Source organism: Callithrix jacchus, chromosome 14 (assembly GCF_049354715.1).
Source record: "Callithrix jacchus isolate 240 chromosome 14, calJac240_pri, whole genome shotgun sequence".
Classification (NCBI taxonomy): Eukaryota; Metazoa; Chordata; class Mammalia; order Primates; family Cebidae; genus Callithrix; species Callithrix jacchus.
Window position 1 is genome coordinate 80,903,411 of NC_133515.1, and position 14,899 is coordinate 80,918,309.

Below are 14,899 nucleotides of genomic sequence, written 5' to 3' on the forward strand. Positions count from 1 at the left end.
TAAGACTTTGAAAGACTGTTGGGAAGGCATGATTATATTTTGCAATGTGAAAAGGACATGAGATGTGAAAGGGTCAGCAGCAGAATGATATGGTTTGAATACATGCCCCCACCAAATCTCATGTTGAATTGTAATCTTCAGTGTTGGAGGTGGGGCCTGGTGGGAGGTGACTGGATCATGGCGGTGGAGTTCTTATGAATGGCTTAGCACCATCCTCCCTTGGTACTGTATAGCAATAGAGTTCTCATGAGATCTGGTTGTTTAAAAGTGTTAGTACCCCTCCTACCCCGAGTCCTGCTCCTGCATGTAAGATGCCTGATCCTGCTTTGCCTTCTGCCATGAGTAAAACTCCCTGAGGCCTCCCCAGAAGTAGATGCCGCCATGCTTCCTGCACAGCCTGTGGAACCATGAGCCAATCAAACCTCTCTTCTTTATAAATTAACCAGTCTCATGTATTTCTTTATAGCAGTGTAAGAATGAACTAATACAGAAATCTTCTTGTCAGAAACACCTATTAATACCCCAAGGAACTAATAATATTTTTTGGAAAACAATGTGGCAAGACCAAATGAGTCTTGGGAACTGTGGGCAATTATTGTTGTCTCAAAAGATATTAATGATTTTCTCATGTTGTTTCTATGCATAGGATTACTCATAAGCACCATGGGAATGAAAGACCTTCAACAATTCACTGCAGAGCTATTGGGAAATTTTACTTTATTTAGCCTCTGGATGACAAAAAGCAAGTTGTTCACTCCTGTGAACAATACAGTGAATAATTACAGTAACTGCTATTGACAAATGAGCATGAGTTCTAAAGACAGCAGGGTCACTTTAGTCAGAAATATAATTATCTAGACAAAAGGGATTTGATGTTTTTATACTTTTAATAGATAGTTTAAAGCCAGTTTGGGAGAGCTCAAAGTCATGGAAATTCTAATTGTGTATGTGCTGGTTCAGATGCATATAAGTAACCATTCTGAAAAAGCTATTTGGCTTAACAAATATCTGCTGCATACTTGCTACATAAAAGGTACTAGTTAGTAACCCAATAATGGTGAGAGAAGATATGCATATCTTTGTACAAAAAATTATAATGAATCTATACTGTGAACCTTACGTATGGTACAAAAACTTGTGCTGGTTCTCAATGTAATCATTTACTTTTAGCTTCTGCCACCTCTGGGATTTCGACATGCTGCAACACTTTAGCTTCAACTCTGTTTAGCAATGTCATTGCAAAAGCATATCAACTAGTGTTCAAATAGAATGGAGTATGTGTCAGTTGCCAAAGCAACTCACTCATATGTGCTCTCACAGTTCAGTTCTAGAGCAGCTGTAGTCTACTCTGGGAGAAGCGTAAATGAGGTCTCCTGGATTGAAGTAGCTTCCAATCTCATATTTAAATGAGAAACATACAAATTAACCACGCCCAGATGATCCCAAGTACGTTCAGGATTCAGGAGGTGAAGCCACCCAGCTTGGTAGTTAACTGCAGTCTTCCTGGTAGGCAGAATCATAAAGTAGTTCTTAAGATTCCCACCCCCTGGTGCACATGCTCTGTATAATCTCCTCCCCTTGAATATGGGTAGGTCTGTGAGTATGAAGGATCTTACTCCCATGATTAGGTTAAATTAGCTGACAAAACCAAAGGGATTTTGCAGATTTAAGTGAAGTGCCGAATAAATTGACACTGAGTTAATCAAAAGGGAGATTATCCTAGGTAAACCTGACCTAACCACATGAGCCCATAAAAGTGACTGGACCCTTCATGAAGAAAGAGCTTCGAAGCCAACGAGATTCTCCTGACAGCCTTAGGAAAGCAAACAGTCATGTTTTGGAGAGAGCCAGATGGCTCATAAATTCTTTTCACAGCCATTACTAGTAGTATCCTTCCTGTCTGTGGGTTTAAAGCATTCTCATAAACACATATGATGTAACCATCAGGGTCCGGGCAAGAGACAGAAACCACATCAGTTATTTGAACAAGGAAAAATTAATATAAAGATGCCTTAAACAGATAAATAGTTAATAACTAGATAAATGAAGGAATAAAAAGAGATCTCTAAGGTATAATAAGAGTAGTACCTGCAAGAGGCAGCTATCACTCGAACATCCAGGGAACAAAGGGAAGAGACTGGAGGTATGAAAACCTACAAGGGACCCTGTAAAGCTGAAACTCAGCCATTTGAGGAAGGACTGCTGACCAGCTGGTGACTCTGAGCTTGGAGGAGGGCACCATGAAACTTGGACCCATATTTCTAAGAACAAAGAAGCTTATTTGCTGAAAAATTCAATCTGAGTGCAGCTTGCTGCTCTAGGAAGCTGCTGCTGTAGCTGGGGTTAAAAAAAATTAAAGTTGAAGCGATACCCCTAGGAACAGCAACCAGACAGGAAGTTCACATGAAGTAAACATGAGGGAGCAAATCTCTTTTCTCCTTCAGCTCTGAAGTTTCCCACTGGTATCTCCTGTTGATCGAGCCTAATATGTAGCCAGCTAGAAGCTGACATGGCTTCAGAGTTTCTCTCCAGCATCACGAGGTGAATTTACAAGGGTTAATGTGGAGCCAAGAAAAAGTAACTTAGTAGCCGACACATATAGCTTATATTTTCTATCCCTTATTCAGTCTCCCAGAATGTCTTCTAAACTTTCTGATACCCGAAAATCCACAACAAAGTTTCTCTCAAATGATATGTAGCTCACACAGAGTCCATGAAACTGCTACAGAACACACATTGCCATAACCAAAGCTGCTGTCTCCTTGATCTGCTACCACTAAATTCACTAAGAATCCAAGAGCTGAAAGCCCCTGCCATTATGCCTGAGACCACCAGACCCAGAAACCATTCTTTGGATTTGGCCAAAATGAAGGAACAGATACCTACTTCTGTGTTACACTTGGTTTCAGGGTTTGCCTTGCGCTCCCACTGTCTGGGAGAGGGCATGGAAACACTAACCCGTTTTTGCTTGCAGCTCTCTATCACTAGGACCAGAATTCACTATACTTGTCAGAAAATTATCAAGAAACAGATGCTACTGTGAGACTTTATCCTTGGTTAATACTTGTGCACTTTGGCTCTCTTTCCCCTTATGGTGAATTATCTAATTTTTAAAGCTACTAGTTATAAGCACGCTTAGATTTAGCCCGGATTCAAAACCTCTGCTACTTGGGATAATATACTATACAATGTGCAAAGAGGATTTTATAAAGCAAAATAGTTTCATCATCATGAGCAGGCTCTAGAGCCTGACTGCTAGAGTTTAAATCTTGGCTCCATTTGTAACCTTGAGCAAGTTAGTCATTGTTTCAGCCTGTTCAGGCTGCTATAACAAAATCTTATAAACTGCATGGCTTATAAACAATAGAAACTTATTTCTCACAATTCTGCAGACTGGGAAGTTCAAGATCAAGGTACAAGCAAATTCAGAGTCTGGTAACGGCCCCCTTCCTGGTTCATAGACAGTGCCCTCTTGCTGTTTTCTCACATGGTGGAAGAAGGTGAGACGTCTCTGTTGGTTCTCTTTATAAAGGAACTAATCCCATTCATGAAGGCTTTGCCTCATGACCCTAATCCCCTCCCAAATCCCCTGTGGCCTAATACTACTGTCTTGGACCTCAGGATTTCAACATTAAGAATTTGCCGAGGGAGGAACACAAACATTCAGTTATTCTAAACATAGCAATTATTCTTTCTAAGTTTTGGGTTCCTCAACTTTCTAATGAGGGTGATAACATATGATCGGAGTGAGAATTAAATATGTCAGTGTAGGCAGAGCACTTGGAGGAGTGGCTGCCACAGTAAGTGCTTCATAAATGGAAACTGTTATTTTTCATTCCTGTCATTTTGAAAATGTAACCAGATATCATGTTGTCACACCAGGCTAATTCTCACTTCAGCATCAAGATCTCTATTTCACCTACCTGAAATCTAAATTTTGGAGTTCCTCAAAGCTCTGCAATGGGTTTATATTTTTTCCCCCTGGTAATTTTATTTTCTAAATGATCTTAAGCTTTACTATGACTATATATCATTTATGTATCATCAACTCCAAAATTTATTTCTCACACACAGATCATTGCTCTCATCTTTAACATACACATGTCCCATTACCCACCTGAAATATCCACTCTGATGGCTTATAGGCATCTCAAGTATAGCATGCCCACAGCTGAATCCTTAGTTGCCCATCCCTCCTCCAATCTTTTTCTCCCAAGTTTTTCCCTTTCCAGTAAATTGTGTTGTAGTCTACCCAAGTGCTCAATCTAGACATCCGGGAGTCCTTCAGAATTTATTTCTCTCCATTAACATCCCACTTTCAATTAATATTTTCTGCCACTTTTTTCCTCAAAACTATAACTCAATCTAATCACTTCCCTTTCCAACAAACCATTATCATTTCTTACATAAATTATTGCTTCTATTCTTTCTGCCACCACAGTTCTTCTCCATGAATCAGCCAGAAAGATCAATTTAATGTGTGGATCAGATTATGAGGCCCCTCTTCTTAAACCCTATGATGGCTTCCCCATTGCGCTGAAAATAAAATTCATGCTTCTGATATGTGGCTGACAATGGATCCTTGTGATATAACTCCTTCTAAAGTCTGCACTCTTTTAAGTCTTCATAAGGTAGTTCTTAAGAGTCCCACCCCTGGTGCACATCTTTCAGTTGCTTTACCCTGCCAGTCTTCTGCCTGTGGATCTTCATGCATGCAGTTCTCTCTCCTTGGGATGCCTTTTCAACTTCTTTTATCTGGCTCAATCTCATCCTGAGGTCTTAGGGTAACAATCAACTGCTTGGAAAAATCTTTTCTGACCACTAAATGGTCTAAAATGGGTTCTCTCATCTACCATGTCATTCCTGCTCTATTATTCCCTATCATGGCACTTAATTCCCTTTAAAGCATGTGTAACAATCAGCACCATTTGTTACTTTTTTATGTCATTGTCTGTGTTTCCAAACAAGTCAGTTCTATATCCTTTTGTCCCCTACTAACCCACGTTCTGCTACTAGCACAGTGACAATCCCACAATACATATTGAAATTAAATTTGTTAAATGAATAAACATATCATGACACTACTACATGAATGTTTTGGTGAAAACAACAGAATTGAATATCCAAGAGAAAGTGGATATAGTAAAATTCCTTGTGTGATGGTTAATATTGATGGTTAACTTCATTGGATTGAAGGATGCAAAGTATTGTTCCTTGATGTGTCTGTGAGGGTGTCGCCAAAGGAGATTAACACTTGAGTCAGTGAACTAGGAAAGGTAGACCCACCCTCAGTCTGGGTGGGCACCATCTAATCAGCTGCCAGCAGAGCTAGGATAAAAGCAGGCAGAAGAACGTAAAAGGATGAGACTGGCTGAGTCTTCTGGCCTCCATTTTTCTCCCATGCTGGATGCTTCCTGTACTCCAACATCAAACTCCAAGTTCTTCAGCTTTTGGACTCTTGGACTTTCACCAGTGATTTGCCAAGGGCTCTTGGGCCTTTGGCCACAGACTGAAGGCTGCACTAATCGTGTCCCTACTTTTGAAGTTTGGGGATCAGACTGGTTTCCTGGCCCCTCGACTTGCAGGCAGCCTGTTGCAGGACTTCACCTCATGATCATGCAAGTCAATTCTCCTAATAAACTCCCCTTCATATATTCATCAATCCTATTGGTTCTGTCCCTTTAGAGAATTCTGAATAATACGCCTTGCAATTAAATGGTACAGCAACATATTCAGAATATCAGTGTCATAAAGTTTAAAATTCATATTTCCCTACCTTTAATTCCAAATATATCCAGATTGCCAGATTACTGATAAGCTTAACTCTGGACCTTCATATCTGATATAATTTCCTATTACCATACCCAGTAGCTGTTATGTCTTGAGACCTCCTTTTCTGGGGACTATTCATGCCTGCTCATTCAAATTATATCAGATAAATTTCCAATACTTAGAGCAAAGGCACAAAATTATATTTCTGGATTAATCAATAGTCACATCTTCTGCTTTATTGTGAAGAATGATTCTGGATCCTAAAACGATTGTTCCCAATATCCTATGCCAAATACATTTCTCTCTTTTATCCCATGTACAGACTATGACTCATACTACCATGTTTAACCTTCATCTTCCTCCTTTACTAATTTAGGTCTACCAGTAAATACACTGAAAAAGGTAGGAAGTACGATATTTAAGGAACGAATGTAAAGTTTTAAGTCTATGTATGCCATACTTATTTATACCCAGCTCAAGAACAAAGTGGGATATATACAAAGATTGCTTTTGTGATGACACTCTGATCAAAATGCCTACCTAGAAGCATCTACCCCAGTAATATTCTATGAAGCCTCTCCTCTTCAGCACAACCATGCCTCAGGTACTTCTAGGGGAAATTAAAGTTCACTGTGGTCTGCACTGCCCTCTAGCTTCCATTCTCTATCTTCCTCCTTCCTACCTAAGCCAAATGTTTAGGAAAACGTTGTGCCCATTTCCATACATTCTACTCTTGTCATCAAAATACTGTCCTTCTGAAGCAGCACAAGGCCAATAACTAATTGATGTAGAATATAAAGACCTGGACCCTCATCCCAATTTGAGGCAACTCTAAAGGCTCATTTAAGTATCATGATTCCCAGGAGGTCAGCTGAGGTCTCATAGAGCCTGCCTCACAACCCAACTTCGTCCGCCTTAACTTAGCCCAATTCTGTTTCTTCTTCTTCCTTCTGCTAGTGTTGATCTCAACAATATTCCCTAATAAACATCCTAGGCATTAATTTTCATCTTAGAAGTCTGCTTCCAGGGAACCCAACCTGCAACCTAAGTCTCTAATATTATAGGCATCCTTTAGTTTGTATCAGTCTTAACAATCATAATATAAATTTATGTGTTCTTTGATCAGTGTCTTTGTTCCCATCAGGCTCTATGCTCCTTGAAACAAGAACTGTGTCATTTTTTTTGCTCACTATTGTTTTCTCAGTACTTAGCACAGTGTACTTGGTATATAAGAGATGCTTGGTGAATAGCTAGTTGTTGCATGAGTATGTAAATAAATTATCTACTAACTCATTGTTAGAAATTTATCTCTGTGCATTAAGTTATTGGGTTTTTAGTTAAAGTGCAATTAACTCTTATATTCAATGAATATAATATACCAGTATTTCAGGGTGAGAACTTAAGAATCTCCTGAAGAGAAAAACCTTTAAGAATGGGCTCAGGCACAATATCTTGAGGAAGAAAAGAGCTAAATGCTAATGGAAGACTGACCATCCATAGCATAGCTGAAAGACAGAATGGCTTTCAGATTCAAACATGGATTTGACGCCAAGTTTTGGCACCTACTGTGTGATCTGCAGTAGGAATTAGAAATCCCAGTTGAAAAACACTAGGTATAAAGTAAACTCATGATAAATATTGATCTCTTTTTCATATACATTGCCAATTTTCTCCACTTACTCTGTACCTTTGTTTCAGAAAAGTGCTGCCTATGAAATTGCTTTATCTGAATATCCACAGAGGAAGAAAGCCAACACAGAGAAGTAGTTTATCCCCTTCAATTCACTTGCTCTTTCTTTTCAAAGCTTTCCAGTCTCAACTTTATGTCAGTGAGCTAGTCATCACACAATCCTTGGGATGGTTGCTATTGAATCCAGTCACAAGTAATGAACTGAAACAAAGTATCATGGCAAAACTATACAAATTGACCCATACCTAAATCCAACTAATAGGCAGAAATCTCACCCAACTGCCAGCTAATTTACTTCATGCTACTGGATATTGATTCTACTTGGAATGGTGGGAAATCTGTCATGCTTAAGATGCCATCTGTTCCAACTGCCAATGGAAGTTATTTCTCCCTTCCAAGGTCTGTTGGCCAAGAGTTTATCCCTTATTTCCTGCAGGCTTTCAAAAGCTTCATTAGATTTCTAGTCAACACTGGACAAGGAATCTATTCTATTTATTTTCATCACTTGTAACAATTGACTAATTTTATACTTTTAGCCAAGAATTTCTCCTCAACCATGGACACAAAAATCAATGGAGGAAGGGAGACTTGTAGCAGGACATAGGAGATTTTTGGAGAAAATATCTGAATTTGTAGATTCTTCAGCAACAAGAGGTAACAGATATTAGATTCCAAGAGGCTATAGAGTAGAGGTAGAGAGATTACAGCAGTTACCAGTTTATTAGAGGAAGCAACCAGCAAACTTCCAAGAAATGATGTGTGTGCAAAAATTAGACTAAGAAAGAGTTTTACAAGAAACTATTAGAAATTCTACTGCCTGGAACACCAGAATTATCAAATTCTATGGCTGGTACTGTAGTAAATAAATACCCATTTGTTCTGATTCAATCAAGAGTTGGTGATATATTTTCATACCAGATCTTATGGAACCAAATGAGCAAGAGGTCTAAATGACACTAATAGAAATAAATGTCTAACTCTATACAGTGACAAGTAATGAACATTTTAGTGGCTAGGGAGCTTTAAAAGTGTACAATTCCAGCCAGGCACAGTGGCTCACGCCTGTAATCCCAGCACTTTGAGAGGGCCAAGACGGGTGGATCACGAGGTCAAGAGATCAAGACCATCCTGGCCAACATGGTGAAACCCCATCTCTACTAAAAATATGAAAAAGTTAGCTGGTCGTAGTGACGCACACCTGTAGTCCCAGCTACTCAGGAGGCTGAGGCAGGAGAACTGCTTGAATTCGGGAGGTGGAGATTATAGTGAGCTGAGATTGCACCACTTTACTACATCCTGGGCAACAGTATGAGACTCTGTCTCAAAAAAAAAAATGTGTACAATTCCATTTATTTCTCAAAGATACATTTCTTTGAAGTAAACTCACTTTGTTTAAAAAGTTGTCATTTTATTTAGGACATACATGCTGTTTCAACTTGGAACGTCTCCGAAGACAATGCTAATTCTTCAGAAGGTGAAAAAAATATAAACAAATTTCTCAGCCATGGGTTATTAGACTTTCCCACCTTCTCCTGGAATCTGTTAATCTAAAATTGGCATTACAATTATCTGATAACACCTAGTTTAGCTGTGGTTGGTGAAGATTTTACACAGATATATTTAGAAGTGAAAGCAATCCACCTGGTGTTAAGATTTTGGTTTATTTGAAGACCTAATGAAAAGAGAAAGAAGACTTGAGGCATGAATAATATATCCAAAGTTTACACATGTCAAAAGCCTGGTCATGTATTCAAACAATTAAATTTGTAATCTTGTCAAAAGTAATTATCAAGTATTTGTGGAGTGGGTGAATTGCTACATTTGAATGGCCTTAAATTATTAAAATTACCTATCTCTGAAAGAGTTTGACTGATTAGACACTTAAACATAGGTTAAAAAAAGAGGAGACAATTGGCCAGGCATGGTGGCTCAGGCCTGTAATCCTAGCACTTTGGGAGGCTGAGGCGGGTGGATCACCTGAGGGCAGGAGTTCGAGACCAGCCTGGCCAACATGGTGAAACCATGTCTCTACTAAAAATACAGAAAAATTAGCCAGGCATGGTGTCAGGTGCCTGTAATCCCAGCTACTTGGGAGGCTGAGGCAGGAGTATCCCTTGAACTCAGGAAGCAGAGGTTACAGTCAGGTGAGATCACACCATTGCACTCCAGCCAGGGCAACAAGAGTAAAACTCTGTCCCTGCCACCAAAAAAAAATAAGAGGAGACAATTGCACATAATGTGTCCCCAACCTACATTCCAGCCCCTTGATATAAGTCCATCTTCAGCTATACACATTCCAGAATAGCTTCTCTGGACATATATCTGCTATTTGAAGTCCCTGAATTCAGGGCCTTATAAATGTCTCCCTGTTTCTAATGCCAAAGAGAAGGACAAAGATAAAGAGCATGCTCAACCACCTTTCTCAGTTAATATATTTGAATTTTTATAATATTTGTGTCCATTTGTAAAATAATAAATATTAATTGTAGGAAGTTGAAGAAGAAAAGTAAAACCACTCATATTCTTCCTCAAAAAAGTAAAATCCTGGCAACTACCTATATCTCTTTTTCCACACATATAAGGTGTATATATAATATTTACTTACAAAATTGGGGATTTTATAGTGGAGCATGTATTTCTCTGACTATATCTTAAGAAATTTCTCTGATATTAAATGCTTTTCTTGAGCAAGATATTGTATATGTTTCTATATTCATCAATAAATGTTTATTGTCAGATGGTGATAAATATTGAAAAGAATGTATAACAAGGTAAAGTGAAGGGAGAGTGGGGATTTGGAGGATAACACTGTTATTTCGAGAACTCAAAAAAGATTTCACTGCTCATGTGACATTTGAGTAGGAATCTGAAGCACAGTGCTGAAACCCTGACCAGAAGAGGGTCTGACATTTTCAAGGAATTGCTGAGAGGCCAATGGAGCTAAAGTGATTCAGCCAGAAAGAGTATCAGGAAATGAGTTAGAGCAGGAAATAAGATATGTCAAATGCTGGATGTAGAGATGCTAAGTACATGGGAAAATTATGTTGGGTCTTTTGGACATTGTAAGGACTTTGGTTTTTACTCTGAGCAAAATGGAAGACACAGGAAGGTTATGAGCAGAATAGTATGGTAGGATTTCCATTTCAAACAAATCAGTTTTTCTTCTTAGTGGTTAATAAGGAGTGCAGAGGTGTAGTGAAGAAAGCAAACAAACCAACATAAACTATGAAGAAATGTATAGCAATAATCCAAATGAGAGTTAATTGTGGTCTGCACCAGAAAGTTAGCTGTTAGGGTAAAGAGAGATATTTGAGTTCTGGATTCTGTTTGAAGGTAAAACCATTATATTTGCTTATAGATTTGACACAAAGTCAAGAATAATTGCATAATACCTGACTTAAGATTGACCCTGAAAGAAAGTCAGGGGTGAACTAATCTTCCCTATAGAGGACCACATAGTAAATATTTCAGGCTCTCGGGCCACAGTGTCTTTATCACAAGCATTCAATTTGATGCTGTCCATGAAAGCACCCATAGACAATAAATTAATGTGTGGTTGTTTTCTAACAAAATTTTAATTACAAAAATATAACTGGTTAAACTGGCCCAAAGGCCACAGTTTGCTAACCTTTCAATGGGAGTTATAATATTTATGAACATAGAATTGCTTATTCTTTATTGTCCAGGAAAACAAAAATAACTGAAGCCTCACCCCATTTATGGTCACTCATTGATTTTTGCTCCCTCTCCATCTGCCTGCTATTGTTTACTTCTCAGCTAGAGATGGGATATGTGTTGGGGGTGGGGTATGTGTTTGTGTGTTCCTTCCAGAATTTTTTTGTTGTGGTGAGAGGGATACAGAGATAGACTGTAGTGAACTTATTCAATCTTGGATAAAACTAGAATCTTGATTTTTAAATATTAATCTTATTTTGCACTCCTTGGATAAGCCCCACTTAGTTTTGGCATATCATCCTTTTTATATATTGCTGTATTTATGTTGCTAATATTAGACCAAGGATATTAATGAATATTTGTGCTGGGTATATAGTTTTCTTTTCCCATAATATCTATCTTCTGGTTTTTTTTCATTAGGATAATACAGTAGTACCTCGTTGTCCATGGTGTTGCTTTCAGCAGTTTGTTATCGTGGTCTGAAAATATTAAATCAGAAATTCTGTAAATAAAAAATCCATAACTTTTAAATTGTATGCTATTCTGAGTAATGTGATAAAATGTCTCACTATCCCACTCTGTTCCACCAAGGACAGGAATCATCCCTCTGTCCAGCAAATCCATGCTATAGACACAATCCACCTGTTAGTCATCAATATCCAACAATCAACATCATCATGGCCTGATGACCCAGGATCACCCAAAGCAGATGACAGAAGCCTAATGTTACATCACAATGCCTGCGTCAGTCATCTCACTTCATCTCATCATGTAGGCATTTTATCAACTCACATCATTCCAAGAAGGGTGAATATAGTATAAGATATTTTGAGGGAGACTACAATCACATAACTTTTATTACAAAATATTATTATATTGTTCTATGATTAGTATTGTTGTTAATCTCTTACTATGCCTAATTTACAAATTAAACTTTATCATAGGTATGCATGTATGTGAACAAACATATTACTGTATCCACATGGGTTGGCAATACCTACAGTTTTGGGCATCCACTGGCTGTCTTGGGACGTATCCCCTGCAGATGACTACTGTAATAGTCTTGTAAGATAAGAAGCTTGCCCTTTTTAATTTTCTAAAAGAGTTTTTAAAAAATGAATATAATTTATGCCTTAAGTGTTTTAGACCATTCACCTATGAAGCATTTGGCCCTATAGGTATTTCTAAAATGTAAATGCATTTTTTTTTCATGAGTTAACTTTGGTAACCTGTTCTTTTCAAGGTACTTACCAATTGTAAATGTTTTTAAATATACTGAATAAATTTTTATTAATATTCTCTATAATTTTTATGTATGTAAGATAAGTAGCTGCCCCTTTTATTTCAGGTATTGAAACTTATTTCATCTCTTTTTCTTGCTCACTCTAACTAGAAATACTCTGATCTCTCAAGGAGGAACCCATGCTGTACATGGAGAGAAATGTAATAAGAGCCCTGCTGGTCTGACCACTGTCCCTACCATACCTTTAAACAAACCACTGTTCAGATAACCTCAAGATAATCAGGCATTACCTAGTATCTCTGCCCTATAGTTACAAGTTAAAGATTGACTGATTAGAGAATTATGAAGCTAATTGCAAAATTTGCATGCATCCAATGCCTATGTTTGTGCACTGAAACTACAATTGGGCAAATTATGTATGTCTGTAACCCATCTGGAAATCAAATTAATAACCTTGAGTGGGAAAATAGCAAAGCAAATTTAGTGAACTCTGTATCTCAAAGGAATGATTGACTAAAACAAGGAACTTAAAGGGAGGAAAAACAAGATTTTGTCATATGTTTCCTCAGCCTGGAAAAGCTTTGCATTTCTTATTTAAAGAGACTGGTTTCCAAGATAAGTATGAGTAGAAGGACCTTCCTAATACTAGCTATGAATTACAAAGGCATCCAAAGAACAGATGCCTTTGTAATTGGATGACAGGGAAATCTCACGAACACTGGGATTATTGCTATTATTTTATCTGCCATAGGACCAATTAGGCTATGCACATAGAAGGTACTTAATGAGTATTTGCTCAACTGGAAAAGAATGAGATTGTAAAAAACAATTAAAAACAAGGAAATTCGTATGCTTGTTTATCAAAACTTACTGCCTTCTGTCGTCAGTCTGGACTAAACATTACTCAGCTGGAACTGGAACTGCCATATAATAATTTTAAGCTCTAAATACCATGTATTGTCTTTAATCATGGGCCCCTTCCTTTCAAAATCCTGGCACCCTTACATGCAAGTAAAAATTCTGTTATTTCTTTTAAAAAAAAATTGTATGTGTTTGCTTTAAATAAGGGCAAAGTATCAACTTCTCATTGCATTTTAAAATAAAATAAGGATATTCTACCTAAATTCAATAACTGTTATGTCAATAATGAATATTTTTCTTTTATAGTCAAACTGATGTGAAAAAAAGGGGGGAAAAATCAGAACAGGAGAAAATGATAAAATTGGAATAGGAAGAGGATTAGAGAGGATAAATTCAATTTTAAAATTTAGTTTTGGTAAAAGAAGCCTTTAAGTTGAAAAACTTGAAGGAAATACAATTTTGAACTTGGTAAATAATTGCTTGTCCAAACTTCTTGATACAGCTGATGTTGTTTCACTCTTTTCCTTCTCTTTTTTGCTTTCCAAATTGTCATTTTAGCTCTCCCTTGACTGTCATATTCCATGAGTCACCAAGTTTTAATGATGCCCCCTACATGGGTGCCTTCCATTTCAGCCCTTACTCTTGCCATCACAGCCCAGGATCTCAGCATCACTTTAATCATCCTACATAACATGTGTGAGTTTCATTTCACCAGTCACTTCCAAAAAGTCAAGGACTTTGCTGTTATTTTATCAACTGTAGATCCAAATAGTCTATGCACATAGCAAGCGCTGAGTAACTATTTATTGCATTGGAGTGAGAAGAGGTTCTGAAATTAATCAAACTAAATTTGAAAATAAAAATACGGCCGGGCGCGGTGGCTCAAGCCTGTAATCCCAGCACTTTGGGAGGCCGAGGCGGGTGGATCACGAGGTCAGCAGATCGGGACCATCCTGGTCAACATGGTGAAACCCCGTCTCTACTAAAAATACAAAAAATTAGCTGGGCACGGTGGTGCGTGCCTGTAATCCCAGCTACTCGGGAGGCTGAGGCAAGAGAATTGCCTGAACCCAGGAGGCGGAGGTTGCGGTGAGCCGAGATTGCGCCATTGCACTCCAGCCTGGGTAACAAGAGCGAAACTCCGTCTCAAAAAAAAAAAAAAAAAAGAAAAGAAAATAAAAATACTTAAAATGTAGACAATACTCTGTATGGTCACTAAGAGGACTACTCAGGTCCACATTTTACAACCTATGTTTCCATCACTTAATGCCTGAGATATGTTAAATTTCTAGATATATCAGAAACTTGGTTAATTAAAGGAGACTCATAAATATTTGCAGTAGGCCAAATTATTGAAGGTATCAGGCTATTAAAAATGTCATCTGGAAAATGAATAACATGGAAATTTTAGTCTTCATTGATCCAAACTGCCTTTCCCCAAACAATAAAACAATGATGTCATTAAAAATTAAGTGCTTAAAAAATAAGTACTTAGGTTTCATCCAATTAATAACTGAGTAAATATTAATTACAATATTGTCACAACATAGAGTTCAAGAGCTAACTCAAACTAATATAAACAATATAAATATAAAACTAATATAAATTAGGCAGGCATTTGTTTATTGAAACTGCTTAAGTGACGGTTATTTATAAGC